Genomic DNA, 18041 nt, shown 5'->3' on the forward strand with positions numbered 1-18041 from the left:
GTGACATTTGACTGTGTTGGCACACTTAATACTGGATCATTGAAATGTTTTATAAACATTTCTGCAAGCCACTGGAACAGAAGTCCTTAAAATTAGCCCAAATTTATCATTCTGGTTTATAACCTAGTTTATTGGCTGACCTCTAAAAATTTAGGTAATGGCAACAGTATTTTAAAGCTATATGTATGATGTACTGGAAGCTGGCTTTTTCTTGTTTTTCTTACTCTCTTCCTTGGAAAAAGCAATAAAACTGCTTTGTCTGTTGCCTATTAGCATGACAGGAATCCTTTCCTTTGGATAGTGATTTTATAGGAAAGTTTGTATGCATATCACCAAGTCTAGCTTTTAAAAACAAAGTGTGCAGGAGTTATTGACAATATAGTGTGGCATTTTATTTAAAAAATTGGGGAAAGTTACATATTTTTTTAAAAAGTAGGTGTTTGAGTAAATAATGGAGGTACTTTTTTAAAAAAAATTTATATGCCACAGTTTACATAGACATATTTCAGATTGAACATATTCATTGTATCTTCAGATATGGCGATTTCTTTTATTTTCTCAAAGTGCTGTACAGTAATTCTTCCATCTAGTTCCTGTGTTTGCTTATGAGAATCCTACTTTATATGCTTTCTAATGTATCTGAATTGAATTAGTTTTCAAAATTGCAGTTAATTTGGGTATCTTTGTTATAAGTGAACTATTAAACATATGAAATGCAGTTTTGGCCTTTTCTATTGAGTGATCTTACAGCTCAAGGCTGCTTTCTTTAGAATTTATTGAATTTCTACAAGGAGAGGTACTAAAATATTTTATAAGTTCAACTTGCAGCATTCACTAGAGTGAGCTACGTTTAAGAAAAAGAAGTGCATGTCTGCTAATGGCCTGCAAGTGGGGGTATTTCTTAGGTTCAGAACACCATGAAACATGTATATAAGCCTATAAAGATTTGTGCAGTTGAAAGCCTGTTTTACATGTAAATGTACTCATGGAAGGGTTAAATTCATGGCATTCTTTGATTCGTCGATTATTTCTTGCTTCCAGTAACTGAACTGGTTCTTTTTTGCACATAGGAAACTTTGTTCATCTTTTAATATGATTCTTCAAAAAAGTGCTGTTTCTGTGGTATTGTATTATCTGAATAATCATATTTAACTTTTTTTCAACGAAGTTACTGTTTCTAATTGTTCTGTTCCTGTGTTTTTTGCTGGTGTGTAATAAAAAAAAAAAGAAGAGTTTTTCTTTACATGGTTATTTAATACGTTAGCTGCCTGTAAATATTTCTTGTTAAGTGCTCTGGAATGTGCTGTAGAAGTTGTATTAGATCAGTTTAAAGCATTGTTTGAAAACCATTTTGTTTTGGTTATTTCTATTAAATTAGAAAAATGACTCTTTCAATTTGAGTTTCTTTTTTGCACATCTGCGTTAGGTCATTAGATACTAGCTCATGTCTGGCAAAAGACTTTTCTGATACTTGCAGTGTGGAAGTACCTTGATGAAATTGTAGCTGCAGCAGTTGAAGTATGACCACCTGAGGCTGCATGCTCTGCAGCGATCAGTAGTTCCAAGACAGAAAATACAGAAGCCTAAACTCGATTCAAAGTTTGTGTTGGGGATGCTGTGATTTTGCCACTCTGCACTTACTTTTCCATGAAATGTTTTGTCACATTTATCTACACCTAGTACATGAAATACAAGTATTTTAAGGTTTTCTCTAGGGTTTTTTGTGCTGCTGTCACCCTGAAGTTTGGTGCAGCCTTGGAGGAGACAGTTCGGAGGTGTACCGTTCATGCGTGTACAGTTCCTGGAGCTGGGATGCTTTCCAAAGGCCCAACAGACCTGGCGACAGTCTATAGGGAGATGGCTCTGCAGCGTTGTTCCCTGTGCCCCCCTGCCTCCCAGTAAGCACTGGAATGATGAAAAGGGAGCTAAACTTGATTGCTCTGTAACTTGTTAACATTACACCCATAGCTGTATGATGCTCCTTATCTGCCATCTGTCTGTCATACTCTGCTCTGCATGGTGGTTAGTGTATTTTACCTGTTGGAAGTGAGTCTGCAGTAAATGCATAGCTAGGGTCAGTGTGTTCCTTTGCTTAATAAATGTGTATTTTGGTATATTGGGGACTAGATCCATGCAGTAGTATGACATGTGATTCAAAATACAGGGGAATAATGCCAGTGGAAGCAATCTGGTCAGCTGGCCAGCCCACCTCTCATGGATTTGATAGTGCTGTGATCAAGGAAGTAAGGTTGGTAGTCTTTGTAAGGGAAGAGGAAGAGGTTGCTCCTGCATCATCAGTACTTTTTGCATGTAGTGAAAAAGCCACACATGCAATGCTGTTGTGTTCATTCACCTTTTAACTGCTGTTCAGTGTGTATGCCTTGAGCTGCTCCCTGCTACTGATAAATCCATTTTTTTGTGCTGATGTTGCTAATGGAGCGGTCTCGTGACTTACCATATCAGAACTAAAGGCAGAACTGAGCTTACATATCTTGGGATACGGCCCAGTTCGACTACAGCTATACAATTTGAAGTAGGAACTAGTCTGGTTTGTTCTAACAGGAGTCAGATTAAATGGTTGGTCATTCCAGGCATCAGTATCAATTGTACTGTAGCTGACCAGGCAGACCTGCAAAAAGAAAGTAAAGGGAGCATGCACATAAGCTAAAATTACCTCTGAACAATTCTGCAAGCAATGAGAGAGAGGTCTAGTAACCTGGAATGCCAACCATCTTGAAGGTATGTTTGTAGTTTTCATAACCTTTGCAGCTGGTGAAGGCTGTGATCTAAACATGTCTGTTACATATCAGAGAACTAACTTCATGCTGAAGCTCATAAAGAAGTTGAATTTTTCTCTTACTGTTTATTCTTTAAGTGCTTGTGGTGCTTAGTATCACAGAAGCTCCACAATAAGAGAGCTGTCTTCTAGGAAAAGGTTTAGGTAACTTCACTAAAGTACACATTTATTCTTGCTAAAACTGAGAACACCTGCATTTACAATGAGCTCTTGAATGTGCTTGCTTGCCTTTTGCAATCTGCAGCAAAGGAACAGATGGTTTGAACCTAAACCATTGCACTTCAGATGGATTTTGCTGCTAGACCAAATACCGCCTGTGTGAGGTGATGCTTGCTCTGCATGTGCTTGACACAAATGGATGGCCGGATGCCCTGCTGACCCTTCTGACTCCTCTAGAGCTGGAGTTTGGTGCTCTGCTGGCAGAGGAACAATGAGTAGTTCTCTGGGTGGATGTTTCATTTCTCTTTGCCAGGCACTGCAGTGCTGCCTCGCTGTGTCCAGAGCAATCTCAGCCTTGCCAGTCCATCTGCTCTGTCTCTTTCTGTGGCATTAGTGTGGGCTGCCTTTGTGGCTGGGCTGTGATCTGTCATTTTCAGCACCTCCGTTTGACTTCACTCAATCCCCTGGATTCCCTCAGTAGGCTTGAGTAAAAGGAACTAGGCCTTAAGCCTTATGGTTTCTAAGACTATTCATGTTAGACATATAACTAATGATTAGAAATTGTTTTAGATATGATTAATAGAATGCAGGTGCTTATAAAACAATATGTATAAGCTGCTTATTTGTCCTATGTGTCTGCCCCTCCATGGCTGGCTTGAAACCCAGTCAAGCTGAATCAACAGAAGAAGGATCATACATCTTAGACCTAAGACATGGGAGTAAGTGATTAACTTTAGAGCAAGATAAATTAATAGAATAGCCTGAGTGATTTTCAGAAATTCAAAGGTAATCTTTGATGCTTAAGAAGATAAGTGATCGTGGTGACCCAGGACTTTCTATCTACGACCACTAACTTCAGAAGAACCGGGACATGAGAATTGATGAGATATATTGATGAATGATAACAACATGGGAACAGAGATCGACTGGAAAATTACAAAGACTTTGGACTGGGACAATGGGTGGTAAAAAGGTATATAAGATTGGGAAATTTTTGGAAGGTTGCCATTCTCTGCGGTGGTGGCCCAACTCTGAGTTGTTAATAAAGCAAACCTAGAGAAACCCACGTTTGAAAATTCTTTAACAGCTTGCTTGGTTTTTTTTTCCTCTTTGTGTCCTAGCTAAACTTCTTCTGGCTTGCTCCAATGACACTGAGCTGTTCACCACATCACAAAGAAGTGCTGCAATTCAGTTGCCAATTTTTTATTTCCCCCTCCAGGGGGCCATATCTTAATCTCCTCTTTCCATCCTGAAATTCTACCAAGAGTTAGAAACTATGCCACTAAACTGTTCTACCACTTGCTGCCATTGTAGAATTCACATCTGTATCTCTGTAGACAAGTATGTGATTTTGGAATTACTGCCATCTTTCTCTGAGGGTTGAGATTATAAGCCTGGATCTTCAGAGCACTGGCCTTCTCTTCCCTTATTGTTAATCCGCTTCACTGTGTGAGCTCTTTCGATCGCTTCAGTGCCTGAATATGCATACAGGGGCTGAACTGCATCTCGTACCGTTCTTGTGTCCTTTGCTCTGTGTTAGTGGAGCAAAGCATGCAGAACTAAGCACTTTACACTTAGAATTGCTCTTTGCAAAATCACCTTCCAATGCATTCCATGAGCTACCATTGCAGCTAAGTGCTTGGTGATCTTCACGTGATTTAATGCTTAGGAACTAGGATAATGTTAGCTAAATTAGTGGGGATTAAACCCACGGATATAAGTTCCTGCTCCTTTCATTAACACGTCAGAGTGATGAGCATGCTTAGCATATAACTTTTATTAGCAGATGATACAAGACTCACAAAAGCATGGTGCTGGGTCCTATCAGCTAAGGTTGATGGATGCCTGGTGAAGACTCCTCACCAAGGAACAAGCAAGGGTACATTATGGTGTGCAGTGGTGTACTTGGGAGTCAGTGGTGTATCTGTTGCTTCATCCTGACAGTGAAGTTCTTCATCTACTGACAGCCCTTTTTGCCTCATGTGTGGCTTCAACAAAACCCATAGTAATGCTCACAGGAAGAGCTTGCTGCTGTCATATGCAGCTCAGCCCCTGCACTCCCCCTGGGTGAACCAGATCCACCTGCGCTGCCAAAGGCCAGCCAGTTAAAGAGAGTACTGGGGCTTGTTTGGATGCAGTCATTTCCTTAAGTAAACCTGTAGAGCAACTGACTTGTTGGGAGTATCTTTATTTTTTTATCTCTCATGTCATATTAGAGATAAATACAAAAGCCTTTCATAGTGGAAGAGTTACTCAACAAACATTGTGTAGCTGGTGGGTGACAAGTGATCCTGTCTGTCAAGGCTCTGGCCACTATAAGTGTTTGGAAATCACGTCTTTTGAAGGTTTTGAATATGGGGCTGGAATATGCCATTAAGTTGTGCCAAAGCTGCGAATTTGACACTGGGATCTGCATGGCAGTGTGTACGTGTTTCATATCACTTTCCTATCAGGAAAGAGTTAGCTCTGAAAACCCCATTCACTTGAAATTGTGTCTGGAGACGTGTTCAGTACAGTTCTGCGGCTGTTACTGGGTGCAGCTACAGGGTCTGTGCCATGGATCTGAAGAGTGGTTTTGCAGTTGACTGCAGGACAAGCTGCAAAATGCCCAACTGAAGTCTGTTTCCCTCTTAGAGGTCATCTGTGTCTCCAGGCAATCCCAAATGCAAGTTGTTTACCTGCTCTATTGGCCCTAGCATATTTTCAAAGGAAGGAGATGTTGCAGCAACAAGTCCTTCTGACAGCATGCTGTAGGGACCATGCTCAGCGATGAATTCTGCTTTCAAAATGAAGACAGATGATCTGCCGATCTGAGGTTTAATCAGTCAACACAACAGGGAAGGTGCATGTAATTCAGAGAACTGCAGCAACTGTGTTAGGAAAAATGGAGCAGTCTGTGAATAACCAGCCTTCTGTAGTCAGACATACACCCTGCATGAAAGAGATCATGAACTGTAAGTTATGCATCATTCTGCTAAGAATTTATAAATTAACCTTTCATTCTTTAAAATCTCTTATATGGAATGTGTCACCAGATGGTGCTCTTAACACAGCTGTCTACATGCTGGTCTCCAAGTGAGCAAATAGTTTTGTCTTGGGAAGAAATTCTCAGGCAAGGCTGGCTTTGATTTCTGCAGGTGTGAGAGGTACCTGCTGAGGATCTGTCATTTGCTGGGAGCGAGGCATGGGTGGTGTGCTGAGATGTGCATGTGTTGCATTATATCCCAGGGTCAGTGTTCATGTTTAAATGGAATGTGGTAACCTAGGGACTTCAATCTCATTCATTTCTCTCTCCATCTTAGCCTTAATAGAGTGTTGTGCTTACTGCCTGGATGTGGGAGCAGAGAGCTGAAGGCGATGCTGTCACATTGCGTGCGGCAAGTTGGAAATGACTGCACTGGGCACAGCTGGCAGCAGCAGCAATCACCCTGCCTCCTGCTGTGGAGAAACTCTGTGGACCATGCCTGCTGGGGAGGAAGTGTGTAAGAACAGCCTCAGCTGGCGACCTGCCTCCTCGTTCTCTCCCCTTCATCTCTGTGACTGCAAGGCACTCGGGGGTCAGGGAAGCTTTCCACAAGCAGGAGCTACTATGACGGCAATCAGCTTTGTTCTCCTGTCTCTGGCAATTAATTTGAGCACTGTTAGTGCCAACCACAAAGAACAGTGGGCTTTTTGTTTGAATCAGGCATGTAGCATAGGCTCTGGGTGCTCTCTGCACTGCTGAAACCTGTCCAGGAAGGAGATGCTCCTCAGTCATTTTTTGTTGCTAAAAGTTGTGTCTCGGGTTCCTTTTCATGAGCAGAGCAAGTAACCAAGCTAGTAACCACTGGTGTCACCATAGGCTTACTGTGCACTCCTGAAAGAAACAAGGTCTGAGCATCACCTGTAGACAGGAGCCCTGTGCTCTGGCCCTGCATCTGATGCTGTCTCTTGGGGTTTGTGTGTTCTTGATGCTGACCAAACAGTTGAGACTAGGTGAGATCTGAGCCTGCCATCAATCCTAGCCCTGGATTTTTGTGCCGAATCAGGCCATGCAGCAGACGCTGGATATGTTCATCCTGCTTTGAGGTCTGGCACAGCTGTACTGGAACACTGAGTGGTAATAATGACCATGGTGTGGACTGGATTTTCAGTGTTTTCATCTCTTTTCCTGCTGCCCTGCACCTAACATAAAGGAAGGGCTATAACTACCGTGAATGAGTTAAGGAACAATATTTAATGCTGGAAAGACAGGCAGGGCAAAGTTGGTAATACTGAGGCATTTCAGTTATTCCTTCAGCAGGCAATTGGAAGAGCTGACTGGGGCTGTAGAAGAGCTGTGTGTGGTCTGTGTCTCCTGAGGAAGCTGCAGTGTGTTCCTGGGTTTACCACCCTTGTGCAATGCTCTCCTTCCCTCTGGAAAACATGATTAATCAGAATGCATTGTCAACATTCAGTACTCTGCTTTGTTATTTGGAAGTTTTCTTTCCCTAGCTCGGTGTCCATAGCTACAATATGATCTTTGTTAGCACTACAATTTCTCAGCTCCCTTTGACAGCTAGTGATCTGATACTCAGTGTGCTGCTGCCTCATGGGGTGACTGTGGACATCTCAAACCAATTTAATCTTCTGCCCAATTATAATCAATCTAATTCTCCTCCAGATATATACACACACACAGAGTATCCTTTTAGTGTCTGAGCAGAACATAAATGTGTCAGGCCATCTTATTTGCTGCTGGCTGTTGAAAACTAAATTCTGTAGAAAGTAATTCAACATTGCTATTGCTGGGCCTGGAGACTCTATCCTACTCTGTACTTCCAGGGAACCCTTTCTCTTTCTTGCCTTTACTGTATGATGAGCACAGTGACTGGCTTCACAGAGAAGGCTTTCTGGATGCATGTGTCTGAGACATGATTTATGGGGGCCACATTTGTAGGTGGTGTAAGTTGACAGAGCTTCATCAAAGTCAGTGGAAGACCTATACCCTCATTTACTTGATGACTTAGTTACTTCTTACTTTAAACTAAACAATGTTCTTTCTTGTTTGTTCCTGAGTTCTAGTAATAATGTGTAGAGATGACTTTTGCAGTGTGACCCTAGGCAGGAGGGCTCTGGCATGGCAGTTGTGAGGGTCTGGACAATGTCTGGGGCTGGGACCCCTGGCACCCTGGGAGCATGTACCACCCAGGGACAGGGTGGTGGAGGCTTTGGGGTGGTCAGCCTCTGCGTATCTGGGCTGGCCATGACTGCGGTTATTCCCTTTGACAGCACTCTGCTGTGATGATGGAAGGCACTTCACTGGCTGAGAGCAGTGGTGGGGAGGATGTTTGACTGTTATCTAAGCAGACCTACTAAGTAAACAACTTTTTGCCAGTGATAATGGCTCTGTGTCCTTGCCTCTTGTCATTTTAGAGCCTTGGAAAATAATGTTATCAGTAAGTAAATAGATTTAAAAAAAAAACCAAAAAACAACTCAGTGAAATCTTTTGGCCCTGAGATTTGTTGCTGGCAGGAGCAGCAAACGCCCTGCAATGAGGCAGACAGGATCCTTTCTCCCCAGCCATTTCCCCAGGGTAAGCCCTCGGGCACCAGTGCTGAGCTCTGAACCCTTGTGCCTGATGAGAGCAGCCTGTTGCTTTTCTTCTGTTGCATGGCCCTCCTGCTCTTTCCATGGGCAGCTGGCAAGGACACCCTTATTCCAAACTGCAAGACCTGATGCTCCTCTTTCTGGGGGATATGAAACTGTGGGAAAGTAGATGCAACAGAAACCAACAGCTTGGGAAAGTCCCATATGCTGCATGGCTAATAGAGGAAGCTGGTTATATTTCTCTGTGAGGATCCTCGGGAACTGAGATGATTGCCAACACATCTGTCATTTAGGATTAAGTCTTCTGTCCATTGTCACCTGTGGAAGGAGATTATTAAGTAGTGAAGTAATTGGCAAGGGTTTTCTTTTTTCCTTTTTCACTAATAGGAGTATTGCAAAGGCTGCTTTGGGCTCCCAGGAGAGATCCTTGCAGAGGATGCTCTGAGGGTAAGCTGTACATATAACAGAGATCTTCGATGCAGATCTGTATGTCTCTAGCCAGAAAAATATTGCTGGCTGTGGGTCTTGTCAAAGAGGTTTGGAATTGCTATCCAGGATGTGCTAGGACTGCCTGCGCTGCAGCAAGCGGGCCTGGCAGCAGGCAAGCTGCCTGGGGGAGTAGGAGAGACAAGGGGTAGTGAGATGCAATGGCCAAAGACCCAATGCTCGGATCGCTTCGGATGGGCTGGATACTGCAGAACACGGTGTGTGAAGAGCTGTCAGTGCCTGCGGGGCAATGCGGGGTGATGCGAGGCGGCAGCGCTCTGGGAGCGGGGGCTGCACCTGTTGGGAAGGTGCCGTTGGAGAGGAGACCAGTCGTGTCCTTTGGGATGTTGGATGGGAAGCATCAGCACGGGATGGGGGCAGGGCTGGGAGCAGATCCTGTAGTTTTGTGGGGCTCTCTGGAGGCTGATTGAGCAGGTTAATCAAAGAGCTCTCAAGTTTCTTTTCACATGTTAATTTTCTCCTGAAATAAAAACACTACAGCATTTTCTCTCAAAGGCACAATTGTGCACCATTGGTTTTGTTTTCTCTGTTATAGAAATATTGCTATTTTTCTTACTTGTATTTCCACTGGGAGGGATGAAAATTACTAGAATACGGCAAATACTTTGTAAGCACACTGGGAGAAAAAACCCCAACTTATAGCTCCTTATTTTCCATTACGGATATCGGCTTAGCTTGTTTCTTCCAGAAGGTTGAGATTAAATATATTTTGCTTTGCTTTTCTGTTTCCATGAAAACAATTGTGGTTTAAAGCCTGTGCTAATTCCAAGGAGGGTTGGGCTCACAACCTCCTGCACTCACTGCCAGGTGTTATTGCCTACAGTGCAGGAGAAAGGTGTTTGCAGATGGATGTGTTCAGTTTCTTACTGTGCTGTGCAGACACATGGGATTTTGTTCCAGATTCTTTTATCCAACTCTCTCAGTGTCTAGCTCTTTTTTTTCCTGATAGAAATTGTGCCGAGGCAAAGCCATATGCAATATGGTCCAGGGCTGTTTCAGATCTAAAGACTACCCACCTCATGGCTGCTAGAGCTGAGTGCATACATGGGCTTGAAAGTGTCACATGAACTGTCAGTGGAAATCACTGACCAAAGCCTGGTTCTGCTCTGGAAACAATGCCACAGGGAACACCTAGAGACTACTGCAATTAGGCTTAAAAGGGCCTCCTCCTGCTTTCCTGAATTACAGTGGCTGAGGAGTGTATGAGAGCAAAGGCTTCTCAGGAATCTTTAGCACTTTATTACTGAAGACAAATTTTAATCTGTCTTCTGGGTTCTGACACCAGCATTTTATTGGCCTTCGAGGAAAGTGCAGTCTTTTTAAAAAAAATTATGCAGTGATACTGCTAATAGTGTCCATGGCACAGAGGGTTGAAATGAGACCCTAAAAGCAGTGGTTTTTTTATCTGTTCTCAGAAAAAGAATGGGTTAGCATCTGTCATTAGCACTGGCCAGCAAAGGCCAGCTTAATTCTTCTCGTAGCTGTGTACCAGACAACAGCCACATTTTAGGTTTTTGCAACATTACAGAAACATGCTTTTGACCTGGGGGGGAGATAATGACTAACTAACTTTATAAATCAGGTTGAGGAACTGAAATGGGTCTAATCCCAGCCTAACACTCATTCCTTTGATGTAGTAGCATGTTCAGGTAACAGGATTTGCTGCCATAATCTTCCTGAAATTTAGATCCTAAATAACCCTAGCTTGTCAAACCGACACAGAGCTGACAGGCCTTTGTCGCAGTGTGTGTCACTGGGACTGTGCACACAAGGCTTGTGCCTTGCACAGCCGCCTTGGCTTGGAGGCAACCGAGATGTCAAGTCCTCGGGCAGGTACCCCAGCATGGGCCCTGGGCTCTCAGTTCATTAATTTTATTGAGATTGTGCCTTGTGTTCAGTGCAGATGCTTGGAGAATGGAAGGTCAGCATTCCCCAAGCTATTTAGGTAACGGCTTTTGGGCATGGCTGATAGCTTCAATACTCACAACCACATCTTGCTGATACAATCTCATCTGATGTCTCTCAGCCATCTGATGCTGCTGGAACAGAAATGGCTTTTTAGAGCTTCCAGCCCTGCTAAATCACGCCGTAACTGTTCACCTTGAGCACATGCAAAGATTCCAGGTCAATAAATATATATTCAGAAGTCCTATCACCAGAAAACAATTTTTTATGATAGTCCTGCCCCTAGAAAGCTTCTTGCCTGGATGCAGTCAGCTTCAAAGAAGTCTGTCTTTGGTGTTCATTTTTTTGTGCAATAAGCTGCACTGCCTCTTGGAATCAGTGCTCTTCAGGACACCAAGCAACATTTTCTTGCCATTAAACCAATGAAGCTAGCACTACACAGCAATACCTCACTGACACTTTAGGACAGGAGCTTGCAGCATATACTGCTGACCCCTTGCTGTGGTGGCCTTTTTGCTATGCAGGTTCATCATGTACTGTGCTGAGGAAGTGAATGAATTTTTTATCTTTAAATTTTGCATCTCAGAGTTTGCTTGCAGTGCAGTCCAGGGACTGTCACTTCAGGCTACAAGTTCAGGATTATTCTTCCTTTCTTCTTTCTTGTGTTGCCAGGATATTCAAGGAGAGGTATGTCTAGAATTGAGTAACTGTTCCCAAGAAAGCTGATACAGGGAATGAGCAGCCACTATGCAGCCAGGAGAGACTAGGTATATACAAGGGGGGAGCCAGCATTTCCTTTATATTTCTAGTATTGCTTTGTGCAATAAGTGGAGCCTTGGCAAGTTTTATTGCTAAGCAGTATGAGGGACCAAATCCTGGAGACATTTCCGTTGGTGAATGTTTCTGCTGGAGATGAACAGAGGAGCAGTCTGTGCTTTTTTGTGCAAAAAAAGTGTAAATCTTTGCTCTTTGGGGAAAACACAGCTCTGCCTGACTACCCTCTCCACCACGGGAGGTGCTTCTTTTTTTTGCTGCACTCTTACCAGCAGAAATGTAAAGCTCTGTCTGCTCCATATGCTCCTGGGAGCAGAGGCAGGAGACTGCAGTTCTCTGGCAGCTCTGTACTGCACGCAGTCCGGTACAGATTTAATACTTAGCGCAGAGCTTGTTTAGATATTTTTTTCTAAAGTTAGTCTGAGCTCAATTCTTGCTACTAGTATTGGATTTACACTAATTCTTAAAGCTCTGGCTCCATTATGACAAACAGGGTCATCTCTTCTCTGTGCACAGAGATTGGGTGAGGATGTTGGTTTTGCTTGCTGCTTGCGTACTGTCAGCCACCACAGAAGATCTGCATATCAAAGTGGTGTGTGAAAGTGCACAGCAATACATGTTACGTTTATACAGAGATGGCACATTGATGTTGCCAAAGGATCAGATCAGCATCGTTTTTCCTGGCAAGAAACTCTGAATCATTTTTGAACTGTTTCCAATTATCATATTAACTGCGAGAGTAAACAATATCATACTTAGTTAGAACTGGCATAAATAAAGGCTGCTGCTCCCTCTCTAGACTTGATTATTATTTAAAAAAAAAAAAATCAGCTTCAACTAGATCCTAATCCAAATTAAATGAATAGCATGTTCTATCTCAGCTGGACAAATAAATTTGTGATTCTGCCTTAGTAGCACACATTCCCATAGGTGTGACCAGATACATTGAATAGAAAAAAAATTTGTACGTATAGTTAGCCATGTTTGGACTCTAGACATAAATAGCCTACAATTAGCTATGTGTTGAACATACTCTCATTAATCCAATTGCAGTGTGCTACAAAACTTTCTAGTTCCTCAAATGTTTGTGGTAATATTGTCTTTGGTGCTTGTCTTCTGCTTTACTGATGGGAAAATTATCATCCTTTCTCAATCTTCTCACTCTCAGATTATTATGAATTTTACCACTTTCAATCTTGGTTACTGAGCAGTATGTGCAGCCCTCCAACTGATGCAAGCTATAGCCAGTATTTTCATTCATTTTGTGGTCTTGTCTGAAGTGATTATTTCAAAGGTAACTCAAGAGCTGTGTTGTTGCATATAACACGTTTCTCTGTGTAATCCAAGTCCATTGAGCCATTTTTCCCTAACATTTATTCAAATCTAAGCCCTTCTGGTCTAGCTACAGATACAGCTTTTTCTATTTAACTGTTAGCTTTGCGTCTCTAAATGTAACATCAGGCAACTGGACAGGGAGAAGATAAATGCTACCATTTGAGAGGAAGGCATGCCATGCTTTCCTAAATGCCATGTGAATGCAGCTGCAGGGAAAAGCTTGCCAGACATGGGAAGTCCAAAAAGCCAGGGTGGATGCGGACGAGGCAAAGCTGCTGAACCCCTTCAGAGATCATCAGCTCTGCCCGGGTCCCTGGGAGTGTGAGGGGGGCACTTGCCTCTGCTGTTCATACTGGAAGGTGGAAACATGACTTAGGGGAGCAATTTGGCCTCCAAGTACAAATTCAGTCTGAGGCAGGCTGCGAAAAGGATGCTCTGCAGCAGTCTAGAAGCCGTGCCTGTGCCCCTGTTCTGTGCTCGTGCCCCTCCACCCTTTGACTGCGGGGTTCCAGCATGGCTGGGGAGGGGGGCACAGCACAGACTGGAGGGTCGTGGAAGCTGCAGTGCCTGGGGAGAGCGGTCTGGCTCCTCCGGAGCTTTTCCTGTGCGGCTCCATGTGGCAAAGTGGGAGTTTCCCAGCCAGAGATGAGAGGCAAAAATCCTGTATCTCAGTAGCCATACATATGTGTATATGGGAGAAGAGAAGTAGGCACCAGAGTCCTTGCTTGGGAAAAGCAGTGTTTGGATTTTCAGACATGGCAGCTGCTACCTGGCTGTTTTCCAGCCATCTATGTTGGACAATAAACAGTGCATATGACATAAATTCAAAGTTACAAGATGCAAAAAAAAGTCTGGTTTTCTGTTCTGAAGAAATATTTGTTGAGAGTATAGATGCTAATACCGGAGTCTCCTGTTATTGTTACCCAGCAAGCCTGGAATCCTCCGATATGTAAATGAAGGTGAATAATTGACCCAAGGTGACTTTAGATTTAAAACTAAAAAGTTCTTGGTATTACCTTTGAAATAAAATTAGCTTTTTTTCAAAATAACTTAATTTTATTATTGATTTCTGTGTTACAAGCTCTCAGCTGGACATTAACCTTTTCCTAAGGGTTTGGTTGGCGTGGGGTTTTTTTTGTCTGTTGAAATCTCTTTAAGTTAAATGCAAATTTCAAATGCAGTACTTGACTGATGTATTCCAGGAATGCCTCTCTTAGTGCCAGTTTTGGTAGCTCAGGCAAAAACTGTTGCTGTGCTAGGGAGAGGGATGGTATCATTAGCCAGGGGCTCACTTGCATCCCCTTGGGTCTTACTGTACTTTGGTTTTGGGAGTCTGGGCCACAGGTGCCCTGGAGGAGGAAATGAAAGGAGGAGCAGCAAAGAGGTGCTGCTCCCTCACCAGGTCCAGCTCAGCTCCTTTCTTGCCTGGCCGGGAGCACGACAGCACCCACTGCTGCAGTGGTGCTGGCAGGCATGGGCTGATTGCCAATAGCTCTTACGAAGCATCATCTGAGATGCCTGTGTGCGTGTCAAGGCTGGTCACATGTATAACTTACAGGTTTCAGTGATGCAGGGGGCAAAACTGCTCCATTTAGAAAAGTCTTGGGAGGCTGTGATGAGTGCTGATGTACTTATTCCTTGCTTCTTACTGTCATTAGCTCATATTTTGAAGCTGGCTGCCAAGCCTGGGACTCTGTTGCTTGTGAACTGTAGGTGGTCACTCAGCATAGGAGTTTATCACTAAATCCCAATGTACATGACCTCCGCTGAGCTCTCAGGACATGGTGTGTGCAAACCATAGCTACTTGATCCACTGCTTTGTCAAAGTAAATTGGGTGAAATCTTTTTGGGGGGGGAGTCACAGTGGCAAATGTAAACTTGATTGCTACTTGGGGATGCTTCAGCACTCTTTGCTAGAAACTATGTGATCCTGGTTTGGGATGGTCTGGTGCTCTGTATGCATTTCCCACACCTTTTATTAAGGTATAGATGGCTTCCAGGATATGTGGTGTTTCATGCGGCTACAGAAGCTATAAGGCTGGATTTGCAGTGCTCTAAAATTTAGCATGACTTACATCCTGCCTTGCAGAACAGTCTTCCCCAGCCCTGAGAAACCAAAGGCCCATGTTTGTTTTCTGCCCTACAGTGGCCTCCTGGACACTGCGCATACCTGAATTTTCCTAGAGGAGGGTAATTTTGTCCTGAAAGGCTGGGGGTTGTTTTGCTAATTTGTCTTTAATCACTTTTGCATATGCTAATCTGGTTCTGGAACTGCTGCCATAAGTGGTGCTTTCAAGCAGTGGGCAGCAGACTACTAATGGAGACAGATCAGATGTTTGGGATCCAGTCACCCTGAGGAGGACTTTAACAGGGAAGAAGCAGCACCAGCACAAGGTGATTGTATCTTAACCTATGTAGTGTCTTATCGTTTTTTTCTTTGTGTGCTGATTGATGTGTCATTAATCTGCCCAAGTGAGCAACATGCTCATTACAGTAAACAAGTTAGGCTTTGTCACAGGTGCAGAGTAAACATCATCTCTGATCTTTCCAGCCTCCCCATGGAGGTCTCAGAGCCCCAGCTATGGCTTTCTTTGCATGGGCTCTTGCAACCTGCTCTCAGGCAAATCCCTGTGCTGCATCGTGACTGCATCTGCAGGGTGGACTCAGCTCAATGCGTGTCACATTCCTCTTACATCTTCCCAATCACAGGTGGAAAAAATATTCTGCAGGACCTTCTGCAGTGGCACTAGGTTTCTTCACATACATGAGTGTACATATGCAAGTTTCTCCTCTGGAGCAGGAGGCAGAAGTAAACCAGATGTTCAGCTTTGGAAAACATCCTGGGCTGAACTGTTAAAGCAAAACCGTCATGAAGTCCTTCATACTTCAATACATGTAAGAGGCCGTAGCAGGGTAGGGCCTAGCCCCTGGTAGATGTTGTATGAACCCAAATCAGGGAGGGAAAGGCCCTTCTGTAAGGGCTGTACAGCCTAAGGAAAAATACTGTGCAATGAATAAGGAAAGACAAAGGCTGGGGGTGTCGGTGACAGGAATGATTGGTTCTAAAGACAGGTTTGGAGCATAACTTGAGTTTCAAGTTTCTTAAAAAGATAAATAGGTGGGTGGTTTTAGTGAGTTTATCATATAAATGTAATGCAAACTATACCCGAGCTTGAGCTCCTGGCGAATGACTGGTTTAGCTTCCAGCCTTGCAAAGTCCGGAATCTCTACTCAGTAAACATAGACCTCTGCAAGCCGTAGTGCTGCCAGCAAGCAGCTGGTGATGTTGGTGTTTGCTTGCATGTGGTAAACATTTTCAGGAATACTTCCTAATCTGCAGATATGCCTCAAACTGTTTGCAGCAGAAGGTTATACAGCACTGACCGGGAGGTGGTAGTGTCTAATTAAAAGTGCCTCTTTGTGACCAATTGTAGGATATTGCTGTGTTAAGGAAAGATTTCACTCGTGTTGTCATGGCAACAGAAGTTTTTGGAGGGAGAAGTGCTTAGTAGGTAAGTTGCTCTTGCCAGAGAGAGGTTTCTATGCTGGATAAAGCACAGTGGCAGAAGCCTGTGCTCAGCTAGCAAGGGTAAGGTGTCCAAAACACACTGGTCTGGGCAGGGAGGCAGGAAGGACTGGTGTGACCAAAAGGGTCCCGTCTGCAGCTGCACAGGGATGTTGGAGCAATGCCTTTAACCGTGTGGCTGGCACATGCACCTCAGCTGCTACACAGGCCCTTTGTGCTGGCAGTGAGTCACTAACCCAACAGTTGGAGAATTTACAGTACGTTTTATCCAGCCAGCCAGGGAGTGGGAGCTCAGGGCTGCCTGCTGAGTGGGGGCTGGCAGCCCCCCGCAGAGCTGCAGTGAGGTGGAAGGGCACCTTGCTTGTGCTGACCTGTGGGGAGGTGTGGGGCAGTGCTGGGGCGATGCCAGCTCCCTGATGCCCAGCCTCTGTCATCCCCAGGCTGGTCCAGGGCAGCAGAAGTGGGCAGGGACCAGGCGGGAGGAGGCAGCACTAGAGGCACCTGGGGTAGATCCCAGCCTGCAGACTGAGACACAGAGCTTCTGGGGGGTTTGCAGCCTTGCAGGAGCCTGCGTGGCTGGGCTGGAGGGTTGTTAGAGGACCTGTGCTCCAGGGGAGCCTAGTGCTGCAGTGGGTGCTCCTGTAACTCCTGGGACTCATGTGGTGTGACAGCTCAAAGTGCTTCAGCAAGTAATTAACAACAGGCAAAATAGACACAGTGGCATGGAGCTAAACATACTCTGTTGCGACATGGGGCTGAGGGACCCAGAGCTTTAGCCCTGCCTCTCCAGTATGCTCATTATATTTGTACTAGCTTCCCTGCTCCAGAAGCTGCAAGAAATCATTCTGCTGTACATAATTTTAATTGCCTGTTATACAATTGCTTCTTTTCCCATTCCTGTCAAAACTATTCTCTGTTCAAAAGTGTAGCTTTGTTACATGGCATGACCTGTCCGTTAGATTACAATAGGAATAAAAAAATACTGCAGAAAATAAAAAAACCCCAAAGAATCTAATTATGAAGTAGAATAGCATTCTCAATCTCTATTGCTATCTGCAGTCTGTTGTGTTAGGACCAGTACAAACAAATCGATAAAACCTGCTGCTTTTCTTATGTTGCCTTTGGCAGTTGTAAGTAGTTTGTGCAGTGTTCATGGGAGCACTCTTGTTTCTCTTGTCTGATGATGTGCCGCCCTCAGCCAGAAGATTTCAGCATTCACTTTTTTTCCAAAATTGCTCTGGGGCTGGGATTCGAAACTCTGCACCTGGACAATGGATAAGGGGCAGCAATGAAAGGGTTAAAAAGAATTATCTGGGCTGCAGCTTTAACAACGTCCTATGGAGGGCATGAAATTGAATTTGGTAGGAGGTTCTTTGTCTGGAACACGCCTTGGCAGTAAACAGAGATCTGAGCTCAGAGGCAATAAGGCATCAGGAGCACTGGCAGGACTGCAGCAAGCTGTGGTTTTG

This window comes from Haliaeetus leucocephalus, unplaced genomic scaffold, assembly GCF_000737465.1.
Source record: "Haliaeetus leucocephalus isolate CR32 unplaced genomic scaffold, Haliaeetus_leucocephalus-4.0 Scaffold68, whole genome shotgun sequence".
NCBI lineage: Eukaryota > Metazoa > Chordata > Aves > Accipitriformes > Accipitridae > Haliaeetus > Haliaeetus leucocephalus.